General features: G+C 46.3%; 1 protein-coding gene and 1 long non-coding RNA gene across 2 annotated transcripts in view; one reads left to right on the top strand and one right to left on the bottom strand.

The window, feature by feature from the left end:
• The first annotated feature begins 4,581 nt into the window (after positions 1-4,581).
• Positions 4,582-23,009, top strand: part of LOC306644335 (uncharacterized protein) — a 132,005-nt gene continuing 113,577 nt past the window's right edge. The window contains exons 1-2 of the transcript XR_013759287.1: positions 4,582-4,682; positions 4,907-5,136. The gene's annotated coding sequence lies outside the window, so the exon portion shown is untranslated. The remainder of the gene's footprint in view (positions 4,683-4,906; positions 5,137-23,009) is intronic.
• LOC306644341 overlaps positions 20,060-23,009 on the bottom strand; it is an 83,319-nt gene continuing 80,369 nt past the window's right edge. The window contains exons 6-7 of the long non-coding RNA XR_013759312.1: positions 21,217-21,412; positions 20,060-20,626 (exon numbers count right to left, since the gene is read on the bottom strand). This is a non-coding gene — a long non-coding RNA (uncharacterized lncRNA). The remainder of the gene's footprint in view (positions 20,627-21,216; positions 21,413-23,009) is intronic.

Raw genomic sequence — 23,009 nt, 5'->3', positions numbered from 1 at the left:
AGAAGTATGAGGCCCCCTTAGTTTGTAGGAGCCTTCTAAGTGAAAGCCTCACCTCTGTTAAACAATTGGTTGAAAAAAAACAAAGTGAATGGGCCTGTGACTCAAGGGCCATCCATGTTCCCAGAATTTTGTGGTGGGCGTAGTTCATCCATCCATCTATCACTTGCCATCTAGTGTCCTTGGGTCTTTAGAAAATGCTCTCCCAAACCTGGGTTTCCTGAAGAGAAATCATCTTGGGGTCTTGGGGGAAGATCTTGGGGTCTTGGGTTCTGCAGAGGGGGTTGGTACACTGGGTATCTCACACATGGTCTTTTTGTAGCCCACTGGTCTTCATTTGGGAATGTGTCAGGGCATTAACCTTGGTTAGGGTGAGGACACCCTGGGACCAGCAGAGGGAAAGAGGGACAAGGGAGACTGATAGTGTCCCTGGATTTGAGAAGACTTACTACTTTGCACCTGGGAACCTGAAAGCTCATTGCCTGGAGGACACCCACACTCAGGTCAAGGTTTTCAGAGCAGTGTCCTTTCTGGGGTACAGGGCTGGTCTTAGCCACCAGGAACACCAATGCTCTCCATTGTAGTGGAGCAATTGTGTTCTTGCTTTGTCCACAGCATCCCATGTCACGGGTCCTCTCCTCACTAGCATTCCTGGATAAAAGAAGCCACTCAGGCAGGAGTTTCCAATGTCCTCTCATCTGTTCACTCATCCCATCCCTGTGACCCGGCAGTCACCCATCCAAGGGTCCTGTCAGCTTGGGCATGGCTCAGATAGTCACCACCATGAGCTCTGCACTGCAGTAGCTGCAGATATGCAAAATCTCAAAGCAAATGCACATGAAAGAAAAGAGCAAGAGCCGAGGCCAAAATAGGGCCTGGGGTGACCAGGAAAGCTGGAGTCACTTGTGGGGGACTCAGAATCATTTCAGTGAGGTGGCACTGCCTCTGGAATGAGAGCAACGAGTGGGGGCCAACCCTGCTCATTTTGGAAGCACTGTGTTGGGGAAGGTGTGGCCATACGGGATTGAGTTTGTCCACAGGAGGAGGTTAGATTAATGGCTGATGTGGCTTGGAGGACCTGGGCAGAGAGGGATAGGCTAGTGCATACCAAAAAGCCTGGAGGCTTCCTTGATGTCCACAGTTGTGAAACATCACCCCTCTACGTCATGACTGACAATGTCGGGCATTGATGAGGTTAGTTTCTGTGCACCTGCATCCAAGGTGGCTCAGCTGGACACTTCTGTTTTCATGTCTCAGGAGGCTGGGACTACAGACTCCTTTGAGGCTCAGCTGGGAGGATCTGCCTCTGGGCTCGTGCCTGTGTTCTTGGGAGGATCCAGGTTGGCTGAACCTCAGTGCATCTCTGGTGGGAGGATGGATGGTGTCATGCCTTTATCACAGGGTTGTGTCCACAGGACATCTCATGATGAATCAATTTGTTTGCCTGCATAAAGAATGGATGTGAGCCAGGGAAGAAATAGTGGAGATAGGGATCCAGACAGAAGTCGCAGACTTCCCAGAACTCCATCCTGGAGATGATATGCCATCTCCATTGCCTTCATCTAGTCCCACGAATCCAGAGACAGAGTCCGATCCACCTCCAGGAGATGGTCGTACTAACTGTGGCAGAAGGATCCGGTGGTACCTCAGAATATTTGTGAAACTCCCACCTCCTCATCTGCGAAGCGGCACTTGTGCCAATTTGAAATTCCATGAGAAGCCTTGAAACGTCTGTGCCAGAGAGGTCAGCCTCTGAATCTCAATTGCCTCAATCTTGTCATGGTGCAGAGTGGGAACGGCAGCTAAAAGGGACTGACCTTGTCCAGGATGCTATGTGGGGACAAAAGCATGACTGAGTTGGGGTGCATTCTTTGTCTCCACTTCTTGTGATTGGACCATTTTTAAGTTTGTGTCTCACAACTTATGAGTCCCTTCTATGTTTTCAGAGATAATATAGGCATTTATGGGCAAATATATCCAATAACATCCTAGAAATCATAGGCTGTATTGATACCCTGAAATGAGTGGGGACTCTGGGGAGCCCAAGAGGGGCACTAAGTTTGGTGGAGGGTCACAAAGCTGGTGAGAAGGAGGGTCTGCTTGTGAATTCAGGTTTGAATCCCCACGCTGGAAGTGTACTGAGAACCAAGGTGGGCAGGGTCTGGTGGGTGTAGATGTTGGTGAACATGTGTTCAGTTGTGCACTTGATGTGGGTTGAGGTGGGAGCAAGCAGCAGCCCTTGCGGTTTTGGGAGTAGTCTTGTGTGAATAAGAGGCTTGGGTAGAGGCAGCACAGGACGTGACCTCAGTGCCTTGATGATGGATCAAATGGAACATGGAACCCTGGTAAACAGGTGCCCAGTTCACTGAGCAGACCATCCCAGCATATTTGGTTAAAGACACTGGAGTGAGAAGGATGTTCTTCTGTTGTTTCAAAAAATGTCGAGCCTCAGGCCCCCAGGAATCTCAGGGGGGACGCCATGTTCTTGTGTGAGAAGAAGGAGTGAGGTTTCATCCTAGATGCCAGAGTCTCGGGACACTTTCCCAGAGAAGCTCAACAGCAACACTGAGCATCACAGGACAGGTGAGCAGAGCAGGCCCTCATTTAGGATCCCTCATGAATGGCCCACCACTCACACTCTGGCTCTGTGTGTGTGTGTGTGCGCGCGCGCGCCGATGAGAACTGTCCCATTCTGCTGTTACTTCATTGTATTGGGATGAAGCATTTTTGTGTTTGCTACCATTTCCATTTTTGATCCCACCATTCTTCGTCCCAAACCAGGGTGAAATGATCTGGTTCCAAACATGGATGAGCCCTGTGGGATAGAGTCCCTTGAAGGTAACAGAGAGGCAGAGCTCATGAACCAGATGGTGCCAGTCTTTTTTGGTAGGAACCTCAACTGGGGCAGCACCTTCAGGTCTATTTACTCAGGTTTCATCACCAGCCAGCAGGTGCTGGAGCTGCTCTTCCCAAGGTAAGACCGTCCCTCCGAGACCAAGTGTACCGTCGCCTCATGCTTGGGACTTGAGGAAGCCATGTACCTCAGAGAACCAATGCTTGGTGAGACCTAGGGGGATCAGAGGACCAAGCTCATAGTATACTGTCAGCAGCAAGTGGGTGGCGGTGGGGAGTGACCTTGCATTCTCAGGCAGATGAATGCACCCTCTCTCACTACCTGGTCCACAGAGGCATGTGGAGCAACCAACACACATTGGGCTTTGCTGTTTGAGGGTGTGTACTCAGCTCAATTCCAGGTGGGCTCAGTGAGGCCTGGGGTTTCTTTCTGGTTGCTTGTTCCCTTCCTGCATGGAGAAGCTCTGTGCTAGGGGCCTGACTTTCTTTAGGCCTTGGGGAGAGCACTTTTGCATTAGAAAGGATGCTCCAGATTCCATAGTGGGGCAGAACTCTCCTTCTTCAGTGTAGCCAGACAGGATTTGGGGGCTGGCAGCTCTCATGCCCAGTGAGATATGTGTGAAGAAGCTGTTTGGGTTCTTGCATTGATGAACACAGACAAAGCACCCACCGTGGGAAGACATGTTGAAAGGCATGTTGCACAATTCAGTGAAAAATGTGGTCAAAGTGTCTGCTATCTTGTCTTTCGATGGCGGTTAGCTCCAAACCACAGGTGTCATAAATAGATATTCTACATATGTCAGCATCCCTGCCTCTATGAGACATGACCATCTTGTCCTACTCCAGTGAACATGGTAGACTACTGCACCAATGTCAACATGGGGCAGGTTTTTGATCAAAAGAGTGGGCTGCTGTTTCCAGAGTAGAAAGCTGCCAGGTTATTGGACTTGGGAAGGCTGAGCAAACCCTGGTTCCTGCAATTTTGTTGGGTGCATGCAGTCAAAGGTCTGGGGCCTCAACTGTAGGAGGAGGAAGGCAGAGAGCTCTAGGTGGACTCATGGTCACCCAAGGAACTGAGAAGAAACTCTAGCCTCAGAGGAATCTCCTGGGACAATTGATGCCATCATACCTCATCCCAGTGTGACTTTCCCTCTCTGTCCTCTCCCAGGGCCACAAACATGTAGTCTTCACTCTTTGAAAAGGATAGATCACTTGATTCTCAGGGGAACTCAATGAGAGCTCTCAAGAGAATGAGCAAGCAAAGCAGTCCAAGCCAGGGAATGAGGTGTCCCTGGAGCCCTGCTAGTAATGGACCTGAGCACAGACCCTTCTCGGTGTTGCCTGTCAGGGTGGAGAGCATGTAGCAAACAATGAAGAGTGTGTGGCCTCCCCCAAGAATGGGAGAGCTGGTCATGCCATGGTTCTAAACGTCTTTGGGTGTAAGTTTTTTGTCCAGAGAGTTGTCCTGTCACTGTGTACAGCCATCGTGTCTTGGCTGTGGTGGACTGGCCTGTGCAGAGACAGCAAAGGCAGAGGCTGCCAAGGCCAGTTTTGGTGGTGGGGGCTGTGGGGTCAGAGCGTCCAGACTTCTGCTGACTGCACACCTGCTTGCTCACAGTGCCGTGCCCATCAACCCGGGTGCCTGGATGGAGCAGTACAGCCAGGCTTTCCATCAGCCTCCAGGCCTCAGGATTCTCCAGCTGCTTCTGCCTTACCTGCAACTGTAGGATTCATGGGAGGCTTGAATCTGGAGCGCCAAGCACACCACCTGCTGGCCCAGCTGGAGGATGGCAAGTCCAGCGAGGCAGAGCCTGAGTGTCAGGAGGCCCGGGGTGTGTACATAAGGGTCTAGAAAGGTCATAGTTGGTTCCAGAGGGTGGAATCTGTATGGCTGCTGTTGGGCTAGGAACAAGGAGAAGCCACGGTCTGCTCAGGCCATGCCCCTGTCTGGGAAGAGGTCCAGGGTGGGCTCAGGGCGTGAGATCTTTGTGGCAGACAGGGTGGATTGTCTGTTTTTGCAAAGCTCATGGCCAGGCTGGAATCTTTTCTCCTCTAGCTACAGGCTCACTTCCAATGTCCACCCCAGGGCTAGAGCCTCATCAAGGAGCTGCTCTAGCAGCCAGTGAAGGAGCAGCACCATCCCCAGAGGCAGAGCTCAAGTCCAGTTCCTCCGGGGTCTCTGCTCTGAGCTCCACGGTACCTCTGTACAACCAGCGAGTGGGAGACAGCTGCTCCATTCATGTCCATCTAGAAAATCAAAGGCGAATGGAGTAGAAGAGCATCGTGGTGAGCCATTCAGCAGGGGATCCCCTGGGTGCCCTCACTGCGGAAGGCAGAGGACATAGCTTGCACTAGGCCTGCCTTCGTGAATTAGAGCTTCTGGAAGGTCAAATACAATTGAAGAGGATGAAGAAGACAGAGGTCAGTGTTAAGAAGCTGACCTGAGATGAGGGAGAGCAGCAGCATGCCCCAGCTCCAGGTGTGAGTGGTCCTGCAGGGTGTGGGGTTCGCAGTCTGGAAGTGCAGGGGTAAGGGCTGTGCTCAGATGAGGTCAGAGGAACACATAGGGTGCAGGCTATACTCTCTGAAGCCTGGTGTCTAGAGTGAGTTGGACCCTTGGAGGTTTGTGCAGAGGATGTAGCAGTCATAACTCCTGGGTGCTGGAAGACACATGTGGAATGCAAGGGATCCTCCTTAGCATGATGAGATTAGGTTATTGCAGGTCACGGACAACTGGAGGCTTTCCAAGAAACCACGAGTGTCATAGTGTGCACGTACCATGGGCGTGGGGTTTAAGCCGTAACTCTCCAGGTGTCCAGTGGCAGAGGGGCGCTGTTCCAACATTGCCCCTGCTGGATTTACACCCCATTACATTACACCCCATCAAGTACTGAGACCCTGGATCCCAGCAGCTCTCTTGGCTATCATTAAAGAGTCACAAGCTTGCTCTTCTTCCTGGGTCTGTTTTATGCCCTGTCAGGACTAGGGTGTCTAGGGTTCCTGCCTGTGCCACCCACAAAGGGAGCCTGTTTCCGAGAGCAGAGATGGGGTACAGGAACGAACTGGACCATTCCTCCCATCTGGTTGTGTCAAGAGTGTGTCTGGACAAAGGTACATAGCAGGGCATAGCAGGTACAAGGTGATTGTTGTACCAGGATGGGGCCAGCAGCACATAGGAAGATCCCACATAAACACTTGAAGGCCCCAGGGAAAGTAAAACTAAGTGGAGCATGGTGCCCTCTACCCTGCTGGGAACTGTTCTTCTTTTTACTTAAGCTATCATACAGTAAAAACATGTTTCTTGAATAAGGTCATTAATTATACTCTTGAAGATTTTTTACTTAACATTTCCTTGTATTAACCATGAAATGATGTAATCAATACCAAAGAAAAAACATACAAAAAGAGTCTGTGAATAATAAAGATTCAGACTCGGCCTCAGAACACCTGGTGTCTGTGTGTGCTGTTTCTCCACCGCACCGACGCCTCTCATCCACCTCGGACCCCCGACTGCTGCTAGGGCTGGACCCCAGCAGATTGGTGCCCAACGTGGGGCCCGAAGAGTGGTAAGTAAACTTGTGTGTCGGGGAGGCTAGGATCCTGTCTAGGGTGCTGCAGACCCCTCAGTAAAGGCCGAGTGAGGAAGGACAGGTAATCACAGAACTTTGACAAGTTAGTAGGACCCTCGGTAGAGAAAAGGCCGAGTGGAAAAGGACAAGTAATCACAAAACATTAAACAAGGTTAGTACGAAAACATGGTTCACTCAGAATCTAAGGGAAGAAGCTTATTCACATGACATTGCTAAAAGTATGCTTATTAAGAGGAATTTCTGTCTCATCTTCTCAGTTGAGACTTTCCTTTCATTTTGTACAAGAATGTCCTCCATGGTTTCCTGAGGAAGGTACTTTAAATTTGACTATATGGAAAAAATTGGGGGATGAAATGAGATTATATTATCAACATCATGGAGCTGAAAGGGTTCCTGCTGATGCTTTTGCCCTTTGGAATCTCCTTAGAGATGCACTAGATCCAGAACATGAAGTTGTGTATATTGGTAAGCGTGCCTCCTCTCCAGAAGAGTCTTCTCTTGAGAAAACACCTTTGTTAAAATCCTCTTCTAAGATACAAAATTACCAGGCTACCTCCTCCTCTGGGAGTTCATCTGACTCGGAGAAGGAAGATAGGGAGTCACTTTCTTCACAAAATAAACTAGATTTAGAGGTGATGGCTGCTAAATATCATAAGGATTGGCCACTTGCAGCCTCTGCACCACCTCTACCAAAGCCCAGGAAAAGGCGCCGAAATCCAACTAAAGTAGGATTTTTGGGAGCTAATGATTTTCGTGCCCAAGGTGATACTTCTTTTTGTTCCAGGTATACAAGCCTTTAAAGCAAAAATTTATCGGTCTGCTGTTCTCCAAACTAAACTTGTCTGTAATGGTAATTTTAAACTTGTAAAAATAACAAATTTTATTGGGAACTTGTATGTATCATTAAATATTGTTATAGGCCCCGTTCAGTTTCTGCTCCTGTTTTCCTGAGAATGTAGACTACAACAGGCTCAGCGAGGGACCGGCCTAAGACTGAAGAAAAAAAGTGTCTGTTTTAAACTTCTGGACTGCAACACGAAACTCTCTCTCTCTCATCCCTTCTCTCTGCCTTTCTCACTCTCATGTTGTAATTAATGGCCATTATCATTTTTTCTTCTAGGACTCTTGTTTTGTTTTTCTTAAATGCTATATTTTTTGAGCTCACAATTTTGATCCTACATACCTAGGTTTATGATTTTTTGATCCATTTTTATTCAACTCGAGTTATTTTAAACATCTGTTACATTGCAATGGAGATAAAAACTGCAAGGCCTTTGCTTTTGTGTTATGTGTTGTCTAATGTCATGTTTGTCTATGTTCAATTAAATGTCATGTACATGATACTTAAGTGCACAAAATTAAAATTTAAAAAATGGATCCAAATACTTTTAATTCATGTGATTTAAAAAGGTTCAATTTAAATTGGGTAAACTAATAAAAGTAAAGTGTCTTTAAAAAAACACATTTTTTAGGTGGTCAAACTAATAAAATGTTGATGTTTATAAATGTCTAATATAAATTGTTTCTAGGATTTTTCTTCAACAGGAAAGAGCATATACTGTTCACTACTCTTGTCTGATATCTTGGTTTTACAGTAAAATAGATAAATTAGACTTAACATATATAAGATTACTCAAATGTGTTTGTTAGAGACATCTGGTTAATTTCCAAAGTTAACATTCTAATTATTAAATAACATGGAGTACTCTTAACTCCTTTAATTCCATGGGGTAACATACTTAAATGTTATTGGTGTTTTCATAGATTGGTGAATAAAAAGGGTTTAAAATTGCTTTGTGTTATAACTAAAAGCAATGTAACCAAGAGTTAATTCCTAACAAGTACAATTCTATATACAAAGGACTCCAAAAGTCTCAACTATGTTTCAATTAGAGTACTATAAACAACAAAGTGTTTAATCTTGTTAAAATGGAGTGATTTAGCTAAATTCAGAAATTTCATAAGAGTTGTTTCAGGATGCAAACAAGGGGTCAACAGATAGGTAAAAAATAAAATAAAATAAAATAAAAGGTTCTAAATATGGAAATATATTTAGGGAAAAATGTTTCTGGGTAAAAAAATGCTTATGTGATATACATGAGGGTCTAAGTAAATGCTAAAAGTCTGTGTAAGTAAAAGACAAATTTCAACAAGTTTGTGTGTAACTAAGTTGGTTATATGTATGTGAGATCATCAGTTAAAGCCATTTAAGGCTTTTTCCTAAGGTCAAATACTATTATACTGATTTAAAACTAAGGTTTAATCTATATGTTAAACTGACAAGGATTTCTTTGAAATACTAATTTGCTTTTAACATTGTGTCTATTAAATTTTCTTCTTTAGAGCAATTAATCTTAAGAAATTGGGACTTATACAATTATGGTTAAACAACAAATGTTAAATTATTGTACTACATTGGAGTCTGAGTTTTCTTTTAGAAACTAAACTTAATTAATATAAAACATTAATGTAATTTTGGTACTATTACTCTTGTTTATTAAATGTGTTCATATTTTCTAGATATACAAGTTTTTTAAACAAAAAATCTAAAACAATGTTTTTATCAATTGTTCTCCAAAGTAAACTATAATGGATGCCGACTCTCCATTGTGGATTCCTGATTTACTGATCTGACACCATGAGCCACCCTCACAAAAGGATTCCTCCCCAACCATACCCACAAATCCATTTGACCCAAGATGATCAGCTTGCTAAACAAAAACTTGCTAACATTGATTTTCACTTTAAACAACTTAATGAACTTATGAGACCTAAACATTTTGTAGCTGCTTTAATTTTGGGAATAACTACATTAATAAGTATAATTACTTCTTTGGCTATATCTACTACTGCTTTAGTTCAAGAAACACATTCAGCTTCTCATATAAACAATTTATCTCATAATGTATCTTTAGCTTTGGCAGCTCAGGAAAAGATAGATAAAAAGTTGGAGACCCGCATCAATGCTTTAGAAGCTGTTCTCTATATTGGAAATCAAATTCAAAATATTAAAACTCAAATGACTGCTAAATGTCATGCTAATTATAAATAGATTTGTGTTACTCCTTTAAAACATGATGAGGAGGGGCTGGGGAGATAGCTCAGTCGGTAGAGTGCTTGCCTTGTAAACACAAGGCCCTGGGTTCAATCCCCAGCACCCCCAAAAAACAAAACAAAACAAAAAAACACGATGAGGAAACCTCCTGGCAACAAGTACAAACTCACTTAAAAAGGGTTTGAAATAATTCAAATATAGCACCTGATATTGAAACCCTACAAAACAAAATTAAGGATTTATCTCAGGCCCATTTACAAATGTCTCCAACTGGCAATCTTACATTAAAGGTTAATAAAAATATCAAAAGTACAATTGGAAGTAGTACATTTCTGACATTTATCATCCAAATTGGTATAGAAATATTTTGTGTTCTGATGTTGTTGTTTATCTTTCCAGTCATCCTCCATCTAATTTGGAAAAGTGTCCATAATCTATGTACTCAAACTGTAACCATCAAATTAAAAAATAAAAAATAAAATAAAAAAGGGGGAAATGCTGCATCTATTTCCTACCACTCCGACACTTGACATGGTTCTGTTGGAGTAGAGGATCAACACTTGACGCCATTCTGTTGAAAGATCATCCTCCCTCTTGGAGGCCATAGGCGTGGCATGTCTCCATGTGCAGTTGCCTTTAATACTAATAATCAATGTTATCCTTAGATTCAGATTATAGAGAATACTGGGGAGATTTCATGGTGCTGGGACACAAAATAACATACAATAAAATTTAATATTAATACTTAGATGAAATCATTAATAAGCAAATATGATTTGCTCAAATTTGTAAGGAGTGACTTCTTTTAGTATATAAATTCTCTTAAAGTTATAAGTATGTGAGAGTATTCCTCTGAGCTTTGATGTGGTGTTTGGTCTTCATTTCTTTCTTAGTGTTTATGATTAAGTTTAAGGATATTTTTCCCACTTAATAAATAGGTTAATCATAAGTACAATTTGTGTTCTTCCTATGTCTAGTTAGAGTTTTAGTCCATCATTGAGTACATGAAATAAATATTAACTATAACCTAATTCCTCTGTTAGTAATAACAAAAACATTCCACTGTTAAAACTAACATTAGCATTCTTGAAAGGGGTAACTTCTATAGAAACTTAATGACGTATTCTTTCAGGGAAATTAAAACTAAGTGGAGCACGGTGCCCTCTACCTTGCTGGGAACTGTTTTTCTTTTTATTTAAGCTCTCATACAGTAAGAACATGTTCTTGAATAAGATCATTAATCATACTTGTGACGATTTTTTACTTAACATTTCCTTGTATTAACCATGAAATGATGTAATCGATACCAAAGGAAAAAACATACAAGAAGACTGTGAACAATAAAGATTCAGACTCAGCACTGCACCGATGCCTCCCATCCACCTCGGACCCGACTGCTGCTAGGGCTGGACCCCAGCAGAAAACAAGAATATAACAATAAATATATGGATCATTCACTTCTCCAAATGGGCCTGTGTTGATGGTTTGACCTTTGGGTCTATCACTCGTGTGCACTAGCAAATAGGAACTGTAAAGACAATTTTATTTGCCTTTTACCTTGCTGTTATCAGTTGCCCCCAAATAATTGGTAATTCCATGAAGACTTGCTCTAGTTCATCAAAATTGAAAATTTCTCAAGTGTTTTATTTCTTTTTAATGGTCAAATTAACTATTTGGGGGTAGGGGAAGCTAGCAAGGAGCTATTTTGGTTGTTTGTCGGAGGAGTCCTCTTCATTTGTGTTAATGTTTACAAGAGCAAGAGGTGCTGATAGAATAATTGTGTTATTCTTCCCACTTCATGATTTCTCTCTTACAAACATTGTTTTGCATTATTGGGCTCCATGTTCCTTTTCCTCAACTGCTGTTTTACAAATATTTGCCTAACTGCCTGAGACTGTGGTCCAATAAAGTCAAACTGAGTTTGGATTAAAAAAAATACTATGAATAAGAAGGATAATGAGGAGGAAATGCAGAATCAGGTGACTCAAAAAATAAAAACTAAAAAAAACCATGGTTTTTGAAGGCACACTTTTACTGTGGACATCCTCCGTCCATGCCCAACATACCTCCAATTTATACCACCTCCCATTAGTGTCTTCATCTATGACTGGATTCTCCACTGCAAGGTCAAAGCATCCATCACATGATTTCCTGAACCCCGTGTGTGAACACTGCAGCTCCAACACAGGAGCCACTGATGGCAAATCATGATGCAAACTCCAGCATGGTCTCCATGGTAGGTTCTACCTGAACAGAGTTGCTGGGGTCCAGGGTGCTTTCTGTTGGAAGCTGGTAGGTTGGTTTAGATCCCATGCACACTCTTTCCTCAGAGAAAGTCCCTGAGGATGCCTTCGGTGGAACAACATCTAGATTGGAAGGCCCTCAGGTCTAGAGCTCAAGCCTGACCTGCCAGAGGCTGTCAGTCGTGGGGGGTGTTCTGTTGTGTACTCCTTGAGTGTCACTCACCTTCCGACCTCTGCCCCGCCCTCTCCAGTGCTGAGGATCCCTGCTGATGGCAATGTGTTCTATGCCATCAATCCCCGCGTGGACTTTGATTTTGTCCTCAGGAAAAGACTCACCAGGAAGTGGGCCAACAGCAAGAAAAAGGAGGTAACACCAACCTTACTTGCTCTTTACCCCTGGTGCTCCTTCACATCCACCAGGGTGACAAAAAGCCTCAGCTCCTACAGAGCACCCTGACAGGTGGGGGTGGTGACAGTTTCTGGGCTCTGTTGATGTTTCCATCCCCCACAGTTCTTGGAGTCACCTTCTGCAGTGACTCCCACGATCCCACCAGCTGTGAGCAGCAGCTCTTCAGTTGCAGCTGGGGCACTGCACAAGGCCACCGAAAGCAAGTAGTTCAGTATCAAGAGTGTCACCGAATGGAGTTCCTCCTTGCCTGACTACAATGAGCACGTAGAAGACACCTGCTTTGTACATGTTCACCTCGAGGAGCGCAGCAGGAGGGATTCAAAGCGTATCCTGCCAAGTCTGATATCCGACTAAGTCTGTCTCCTGCGGACCCACACTGTGAGTAAACCCCACAGGCTGTATGATCCAAAAAGAAGAGAGAGGTCAGCATTAAGGGCTCCCCTGAGAGGAGGGAGGGCACAAGCTTGCCCAGCTCCAGGTGTTAGTGGGACAGTGTTGTGGGGTTTGCTGGCTCGAAGTGCAAAAGCAAGTTCTGGGGACAGTTGCGATCAGAGAAATATCTAGGGTGCAGGTTGCACTATCTATGCCTTGATATTGTCGATGAATGAATTCTGCACAATGGGAGGTTGAAGCAGAGGAAGTGGCAGTGATTCTCATTTGTATAGGAGGGGCCCAGCCAGTGGTAGAAGAAATGGACCCTCCTTAGCAAGAGGTGTGATATTTTCAGGCTGGGGTCACATGAAGCTCATACCAAATCTCAGGAAAGTCAGCATTTGCATGTCGGTGAATAGGGAGCTAAAGGGATCTTTTACAGAATTTGTATGGAAGTGGAGTACACAGGCGAATTCTGCAGGTGTCCAGCTGCAGAGGAGACATGTTCAATGACTGCCAGTGATGAGTCAGGTACCTCATTCCAAACAGGCCATCACTGAGGCCCAGAGGCCAGGGGCTCTCCTGGCTATCATTAAGCGGTCAAGGGCACATGCTTGTATTGGAGTCTGTTCTTTATACTGGCAGTCAGCTGCAAAATTTCTAGGCTATCTGCCTCATCCAAAGAAAATTGTAGCCTGCTTCCCGGAGCTCACCTGGCATAGAGGCCCCGGGTACATTCCTCCATCTTGGTGGGATGAAAATGTATCTGCACACAGGTAGATTGGTCATTTTTCCCTGAGTGGAACATGTCTCCACACAGGCATGGCAGGTACAAGCAGACATTTGTACCAGGATTGGCCTAATGGCATATCACAAGACACCATGAGAATACAAGAAGGCCACTGTCAGCAGGATAAGAAGTTGGTACCCTTTCCATGGAGCTGAGGTGTCTCCGAATATCCTTGACCACTCTCCTCTGAAGTGGTACTCCAAAACCCATTGTCTGATGACATTTCTCCCACCATGATCCAGGTGACCTGCTGGGAGAGAGTCCTGTACATCATAGGCTGGGCCTTAGAGCAACACTCGCTCAAGGACCAGGATTCACAAGACTTTGAAATTCTGCCAATTGTGTCAGCACATGAGAATAAGTGGGACCATCAGATAGTGGGGAGACATGAACCACACTTCCTAAGCCATAGGAAGTGTGTCTTGGCTGGACAAAACAGCCAGTGTGGCTTTTGCACAAAACTAAGGATAGGGGACATAATGTCGGCAAGTTGTCCCTGCTGCCCCAGGGGCTACTCAGCCTCCCAAAAATGTGTCTCTCCTGGACCTGATCGGGCATTGCAAAGCTACAATCCCTGAGGCACAAACTATAGAAGGTCCTCCTTGAAGCTGCAGTTTGAGTCATGGCTCACTGAAAGTAGTTCCTTCCCAGTAAGATGAGGACATCAGGGGCTATGGGTGGGATCAGCACTGATATGGACTGAAGCAGCACCTGTTCAAATCCATGTGTGGGACACGAGAAGTCCTACCTATTGAGAAGAATGTCAGTATTGAAGCCTCTCCGGACAGGACTCAGTCACCAGGCAAAAGCCTGTTTGGATTTTTCTTTATTTTTGAAAATTTGCAAGACCTCTGTGCCTGGATGCACATCTCCAAAAGAGTTCAGAATATCCTCACTGGTGTATCTCTTCCAGCATCATATAAGGGCATCCTGAGAACAAAGGTCACAATGCTGATTGGGAAATAATGGAAGTGCCATTTCCTTTTCAGTGAGACACTCTCATAGCATCCAGGATCCCGATCTGTCCACAGGAGACCCCTCCACCTCCAGGGCACATGTGGTCAGTGCTCTCACACTTTCCCACACCAAGCTGGTTTGGTTGGCCACGTCTTACACATGAGGAAGACTGAGGTCAAGATATTCCAAGGAGCTGGGCAAGGTGGCAGTGGCCAGGAAACTCAGTGGCTTGGGCAGCTACCAAATGGAGTCCAAAATCAGCCTCAGAAATGTAGTGAGACATTGGATCAAAATTAAAAGGGGAGACAAACATGTCTGTATGGTTAAGTGCCTCCGGGTTTAATCCCTGGCATAGATTAGTGAAAAAATAAAAAATTAAAAAATGATAGCCTATTAAAGTGATATCAGAAAGAGAAACATCCAACCTAGCATTGGTAGGAGGGAATTATATGGAAGTGGAGTACAGAGGCTAATTCTCCAGTGGAGGATTGTGTGTAATTGATGTCCAAGGAAGGAAGAGCTGGTTGCCTGGAACCCAATAGGTGTTATGGTGTGCACAGATTATGGCAGGAGGGTTGCAGTGATGGTGGCCCTCCCCTAGACTTTGGAAACCTTGTTTACATTAAAAAATATTGGGGATGTGGCCTCAATGGTAGAAAGCCTGGTTGAGCTGACAGTGTTCACTTCCACAGGTACAAGCATGCACAAAATGGGGGTCACTTTTAGGCAGGTTTTCATGACTGACACTTCTGAAGATAAGAAATTATACTTTGGCTCCTGGTTTCACACCTTGCCGTTCATTGAGAACTGATTCCATGTTGGGGTCCTAAACAGAGACTGCATCTGGGCAGAAGTGTCTGGTAGATTTGTGCTACAAAGAGCATGGCCAACTAAAAGAAGGAGGAGGAGGAGAAGGAAATGCATGAGCCTGAGTGGGAAGAGGATGAGGAGATGAACTGGCATACATTGAATTGTCTCCATTCCCAACATCCTGCTAATTGATAATACCTGTCACTAGTGTATTCACCTATGAATTGATTAATCCACTGGCAAGGTCAAAGCACCCAATATCAAATGCTTGTGAGAACATTGCTGCATTGGGAAGAAATGATGAAGCATATGAGGCTTTGGGGGAAATCCTGCTGCAAACCCTAGCACTGTCTCTTGGGCAGGTCCAACCTGAACTGAGAAGTTCCTTGGTCCAAGGTGATTTTTCATTGAAAGGTGTTAGTTTGGTTTAGATCTGGTGCATAGCTTTCTTCAGGGAAGACTCATTGAGGAAGAATTTGGTGGAAGTGTGGCTGGAGTGGAGGGTTCTCAAGAAAGTGGCTCAGGCCTCACCTTTCAGAAACTCTCAGATGTGGGGGGTGCCTTGTGGTAGAATCCTTGACTGTCACCTACCAATGTCTCCCCCTCTCTCTCTAGAAATAAAAGTCCCTGACCATGCAGCCATCTTGTTCTCCATGAACCCTCAAATCAAGTATCATTTCATCCTGAGAATAAAGGTCCATCGAGAAGAGAGTCAAGGTCAAGGGAAGAGAGGTAAACACCCACCTTATTTGCTCTTTCATCCAGGTGCCCTTCTAAATACACACAAAGAGGCAAGAAGCCTCAGGCTCCGGACATATGTTCTAGAATGCCAATAGAATAACCTAACAGGAAAAGACTCACCAGGAAGTGGGCCAACAGCAAGAGAAAGGAGGTAAACACTCACCTTACTCCTCCTTACCCCTAGTGCTCCTTCATTTTCACCAGGGTAACAAAAAAACCTCAGCTCCTGGACACATGTTCTAGAATGCCCACAGAGCACCCTGACAGGTGGGGGTGGCCGTCAGTTTCTGGCCTTTGCTGATATTCCATCTCCCACAGTTGTCCGAATCAACTTCCAAGGCCTCTGCCATGGTGTCTAACGTCAGCCCAGCCTTAAGTGGCATTTCTACTCAAAAGGCTAGGCCCAAGCCCATGGCAACAAGACAGATGAGGAAATCGAGGGACACTGGAGGCATAATTTGCAGATCCTCACGGCCCAGGTCCAACCAACAGGTGGGAGACAGCTGCCTCATACACATCAGGCTAGAGCAGCAGAGTGCCAAGGATGGCAAGACTGTCCTGGTAAGCCTGGCGGAAGAGGTGTCCCCTGGTGCTATCCCAGGGCAGGGAGCAAACACAAATCCCATACCATGGGCTACTCTTGCCCTCTTGAATTGGGAGTTTTTCGATGGTCAGGAAAGAGAGATGGGAATAAAGAAGAGAGAGGTCACTGTTAAGGGTTTGACCTGAGTTGAGGGAGAGCATGACCATGTTCTCCCCCGTTTGTGAGGGAGTGTGTGTGTTGGATGGCAGTGTGCAGACCAGAAGTGCAGGGGAAGGTCTTGGTGGGAGGTGAGAAAAGGACAGCATGCAGGATGCAGGATGCAGGCTGCACTGTGTGGGATGGAGAATGCTGGTGCACATGGAGGAGGAGAGCAACACGAGATTCTTCCTACACTTGAACAGGGCACCTTGAGGGTCTTGCTGTAGAAGCGATATTCATGTGGATGGAGCACACTCCGCCTCCAGGGAGGTGCTGTACAGGGGCCCGTTCCCATGCCACCCTGCCTGAGTGAGGTGTCCTCCTCCATCCCAGGCACTACTGAGCCTCTGGAGACCAGGAGCGCTCACGGCTATCATTGGTCTTCTGCCTGAGTGTGTTCTGTCCCTGGCAATTACAACCAAACTCTCTTGAGTTTCTGCCTGGGCCACCCCCAAATTCACCCTGCATTCCGCAACAGCCCTGGGAGAGAGGACGTCACTGGTCCATTCCTTCCATCGTGGTGGAATGAGAGTGTTTCTGTACCCAGGCTGTGGCGTCCTTTGACCCTGAGTGAAACGTGGCTCCACAAAGGGCAATGGCAGGGCCAGGCAGACCATTGTAGGGGGATTGGTGTCAAAGCCCTGAGGAAGGCCCCAGGCGATTACCAGGAGGCCACCCTCAGGTAGTGGAGTAGTGAGTAATGATGGTGCCCCTGTATTTAGAGCTGAGCTTCCCCCTGAATGTCCCTGACACTGTCCTTGGGTAGCCACCCCAAGGCCTGTTTCCTCAAGGCCTATCTCCCACATTGATGCAGGTGACATGCAACAACAGGGCTCCTGCTGTCATTCGCAGAGCCCTGGCACATCATTTGCTAATGGAGGAGGAGTCAGAAGACTATGAGCTGGGACAAATCATCTCCCAACAGCACAGTAAGTGGGACAGTCAGATGGTGGGGAGCCATGTTGAGGAAGTGCACTCAGGTCACTCAGGTAGCCCAAAAGAGTAGAATCTGACCCAGAAGAACACTCCAACAGGACTGGTGGGCCTGGTGCACAAAGAAAACCACACTGGCACTGCTGCAAAGGTCTCCAGGTTCTCTGAGCAGCCCCAGGAGCTAGTGCACCTCCCCACCAGGTGACCAACCCTGGACAGCAACAGGCATCCAATGCTGACATCAGTGAGGAGCGAGGAGGAAAGCATTCCAGGAGGGGTCATGTGGCCCCAGGGCTCACTGAGAGGAGTGTTTGCAGAGGAAGATGGGAACACAGGGGCTAAGGATGCACTTGATGCATTTGTGGACTGAAGCAGTACTATGGAAAGCCTCCATGACCAGAAATCCACTCCCTGGGCAGAGCATTGTCAGTATTCTAGCAACCAGGAACAGGACTAAATCTGAAAAAAGAACAGACTGCAAGACAGCCTCAGCAGTCTGACACTGCACAAATGACCAAGCCTTCTGTGCCCGAGTCCACTTGCCTAGATGGAATCAGTAGAGCCAGGTTATTTTCCCTCACTAAAATCAGATGAGGGCTTCCTAGGCACGTATGCCCCAAAGCTGACCTGTAATTAATGCCATTGCTGTTTTCTTTTCTGTGAGCCAAAACCCTGCAGCAGCCATGATCCCCTTTCTGTCCACACTGAAAACCGCATCCAAAACCAGCCTATGAAACATTCTCTCATATCCTAATCCACTAATTCTGTTAAGTGAGTAGAGTTCACAGAAGTAGAAGGCTAAAGCCTTGGTAGGCTCGGAAATTCGTAGCACAGGTACACCCATCCAAATCCAAATAGAGAACAGGCCCTTTTTAGAGGGCGGCAGGAGACAGGTGTTCAGACCAGGGACTCGCTGGCCATCTGAAACCCACTGGGGGTTGTTGCATCCCTGGATGCAAAATGTGGGAGTGAAGCTGTCCCTTTCCTGGTCTTTGGAATGATTGATCTCAGTAGGGCAGCATTTGGGATGTGGCCTCCCTTGTAGCATGCCTGGTCCACGTGGAGCTGGCTAGCAACAATGGCAGAACATGGCTAACACAAGGTGTCTCAGTTGGTCATACTTTCCTCCCTGTCAAATACTCAGGGAAAATAATTTAGGGGACTCCTGTTTTGGCTCTGGCTTTCATAACTTTCCATTTGGTTCTGAACTGAGGTTGTCCACAGTGGCAGAGGGTGTGGCACCTGTAAGCTATGGAGCACTTGCCAACCAGGTGATAGAATGGGAGATAAGGAGACTGAGAGAGGGAAGGAGAGAAAGATGGGAAGAAGCGGAGGACTACTACTAAGAGAATGAGGATTAAGAGGAGCCCCCAGCAAAAATACTTGTGTGCTGAGGGCATCCCCCTCTTCAGGTCTTCCTCCATCCATGCCCAACCATCTTCCATTTTCTCCCACTGCTTAGTAGTATCTTCATCTTGACTGAGTATTTCATTCTAACATCAGAGCACTCATCATGGAATGCTTCCCCCAAAACCCACCAGTGAACACTGCTGAACTGGGGGCCAAACCTCGAGCATATGATTCGTCTGTGGGAGATTTCAGATGCAATCCCTAGGGGTATCCTTTGGCACATTCAAGAGGAACTGTGATCTTCTGGAGCCCAAAGCCTTTGGAGGCAACAGACATTAGGTCTGGTGAAGTCCTAGACCTTGTTTTTCCTCAGGGAGGATGGCTGAGGATGTCTTTGGTGGTACTGGAGCTGTTCTGGAGAGTTCTCAGGTCTGTGGCTCAGGCCTTTCCTGGCAGAGGCTGTCAGATGTTGGGGTGTCCTGTTGTGCACATCTCCAGTGCCACCTACCATACCTGTACCCCTCTCTCCCCAGGAATGATGATTCCTGAACGTGAATGTCTTCTATACAATGAATCCCCATGTCCGGAGAGACTTTGTCCTGAGGAAGAGGACCTACCCTCATGAGGAGAACAATGGCTGGATCCATCCTAAACCTCCCACTTACAAGGCAACGAAGGCTCAAGGTCACCACTGGAACCTTTGGAGAACAATTTGCTATTGTCTGTCTGGGCAGTGCTGAAGCATCTCATGATCATTGATCATTGAGATTTATTTCTAAATATTTTCTTGACATTTTGAAGTCATCAATTTCATATATTATTTGTCCTTAGGTCTTCTGTTACTTATAGTTTTAGTAACATGTTTCTCACTATATTATACATTCATTGTTTAAACTATTTGTACTTTTTAAAATACACATGTTTTGTAATCTAATCAACTTTCATGATTTAGGAGCAATTCCTAGAGGAACTATTCAACCCCAGATGAAAGAATGTTTCATCCGATCAAAATGACATTTTGGTATTGGGACTACAGCAGATTGCATTTTCTGAGTCAATTTCCAATGGGAGTGAGGTAATAATGTCTGCAGCCACGTTTTGTCCCCATGGTTGTGACTTGGCCAAAACTAGTCCCTTCAGTGCCATTTACAGTCTATTCACCAAATTTGAGACTATTTATCTCAAATTTTCCATATAAAGAAAAAACCTATGAATGCAGCAAAAATAATTTTAGTTCATAAAACTAGAGAACAGGCTGCCATTTCTCCCAGGGGACAAATGCTGGAACCTGACAATGAGATGCTCACAGACGCTACCAGCCAGTGGGAGGAAGACTTGTTCTATACCTAGAAACCCACAGGGTCAGCAGCACTTGCTGCTCAAGCCACTCAGAAGGGATGACATGAGAGCCACTAACGAACATGGGGAGGGCCGGCTCCCCCTCTGTTCTCTGAGTCCTCAAGGGAGCCCTTGCTGCCCAGGGTCCGCGGCCACCTCTCTACCTGGGTCCTCAGGAGCTGGTGCTCAGGTGCCACACCCTCCACGGTCACTGTCCAGCCTCCAGTGCCCATGGCACATCAGGGAAGAGTGGCCTCACCCACCAGGCGGGAGTTAGGGTTCTGGCTGCCCAAAGGGTGGAAGACGGTGGTCAGGGGTCCGGGGTGCAGAGGTGGGCTCTTGTCTTCACGCTCCTTGCTGCTGTAACAGGACACCATTTCAAGATCCCCAAACTTGCGGTCACTGCACATGCTTGTCAAGTACAATACAGGTGCTCTGTGCCCAGCCTAAAAAAAAATAGAAGAAAATATGCAGCATTATCAAGTATTAGTTTAAAATGTGGTTAAAAGTATATGTCAATGAAAGTTCTAGAAGGTGAGGCTCTGGTAGACCCAGGGCCTTTTCTGCAGTCATCCAACCCTAAGAAGAGGGAGCATCTCTCTCAGCAGGTTTTGTCTGTTCCAAAGGGCATCAACCCCTTCAACCTTGGGGTGTGGCAGCACCCCAGCCTGTGCGGAAGGTGGGGGTGCCTCACAATCCCTCTGGACGTGGAGGGGTGTGTCTGCTCCACACCCACCCAGGGAGCACACCACCAGCCCCACGAACCTGGGGGGCACCAGCTCAACCCCTCCAAGCAGCGGGGTGATTCCCGACCAGCCCCTCTATCCCGTGCAATGCCCACTCGGGACACCCAGCCCATCAGAGGTGACACCAGACTCACACCCCCAACTACTGGAGGCCCAATCATCTCTAGCACATTGTGTGCTCACACCCAAGGGGGTCACCTTCCTACACATGCCCTCTGGAGCCAGCGACACAGACGTGGTGAGAGGGGGACTGTCACGTCACAGAAAGCCACCATGCTGCAGGCTCCTACCATGTCCTTGTCATTGGTTGAGGTTTCATAGTGCACAGGATGGTTGGTGTGGACCTGCTTCAGTCTCTCAAGCAGGGTCTCCACCAAGGTCTCTATCCTTGAGCTCGATGAACTGGAATGCCATCTTGCTCCTGATGCTGATGAGGATGGGGCCGGGCAGCAGACTGGTGTCCTCCATCTTCTCCATGCTCACTACCTGATGCAAAAGACGGCACGTGAAGGGGAGGTGCTGGAGAACGGAACTGACCAATTACGTTCTGTGCATGTTCTAATACGGAACAATGAATCCCACTGTTATGTATAACTGCAAGGCACTAATAAAAAGATTTGAATCACAGTAAGAACCGCAAAAAAGAAGGCAGGCAGGCCTCCACGTACATGCTCAGAAGTTAATCTAAGATAGAATAATGGCAATAAGAACCTAGTGTAAAAGTTGAAAAGTGTGCAAGGGAGCATCAATCACAATCACCAAAAGGTAGAAGTAACCCAAGCTTCAATGGACAGATGAATGAATAAGGGAACTGTGGTTTAGGCTACCATGGAATATTATTCAGACTTCCAAAGGAAGGGAATTCTAACAGATAAGAGGTGGGTCAACATTAAGGACATTGTGCAGTGGAATAAACAAGTAACAAAAGGGCAATGCTGTAAGATTCCACTTACAAAATGGTTACAAGGTAAATTTTATGGTATGCATGTTACCAAAATAAATTTTTTAAATATGTAGGTCACAGGCTGGGAGATAGCTCAGTCGGTAGAGTGCTTGCCTTGCATGCACAAGGCCCTGGGTTCGATCCCCAGCACCGGAAAAAAAAAAAAAAAAAAAAACTTGAAAATATGTAGGTCATATGTAAAGTCCACATCTTACACCTTACACACATTGCACAAGCGTGCTTCTGGTGCCAATGAATTCCTCCCTAGAGGGACATTTCCCTTCCCCCTCAGGAGAGGGTGGAGGCCCAGGGACACAAAGATAGTAATTAGCACAAATCCCAGCAACTCGCCTTGAGGTCTAAGGGTAGGAGGACTTCTATCTCTTTTGCTCCCAAGTACTGAAATTATCATGCGGTGTTCACGTGTCTGAGGCCAACTGAGAACAGTGTCCTCTCAGTTCACCTGCTACCTCTGCCCCAGCAGAGGCTTCTCTGTGGCCTCAGAGCAGCTGGGTATGCTCCACATCTCGTGTCCACGCTCCCTCTGGGCACATTTGGTAACCAGAGACCAGAAACCTCAAATTACAAGAACAAAAGCCCCAGAAGGGCTTAAAGGCCTGCGTTCTTCCCTTCCTGGAAAGCCGTCCAATTTCACTTTGAAGTGTGTGAGACATGTTTCAATTACTAGCACAACTCAAATGAAACAGTGACCTGATGAGAAACCAGCTTTTCATGAAGACAGGAGTGACAACCCCCTTTAGGGTTCCAGACAGGTGGCAGTTTTGATGCTAAACATATCACTTCCTTTTTCTAAACACTATCAGAAACCAAGCCAGCTAGCCACGACTTGCCTCCTAGACCTTGCCATACTCAATGTCTCTGCTTCCCCTCCACAGACAAGGTCAGGCCCCAACACTGAGAAGGCAGGAGCTGACGGGTCTGAGCCAGGCACAAGCACCCCAGGATAGAGACCCGCCCAGAAGCCCGGTGCCTGCAGAGTTCCTGTGTGCACAGGCCAAAGCAGTCACGGCCAAGAGAGTTTCAGCTGAAACAGCAGCAGCAGGTGCCACCAACCACCCTGAATTAGCACACACTGCTGGATGAGCCTGTAACAGGGAGGAAAGAAATGTGCTGACAGAA

Source organism: Sciurus vulgaris (genome assembly GCF_902686455.1).
Source record: "Sciurus vulgaris genome assembly, chromosome: 14".
Classification (NCBI taxonomy): domain Eukaryota; kingdom Metazoa; phylum Chordata; class Mammalia; order Rodentia; family Sciuridae; genus Sciurus; species Sciurus vulgaris.
The sequence above is the reverse complement of the archived record's forward strand: the minus strand, read 5'-3'. Positions and strand labels throughout refer to the sequence as shown.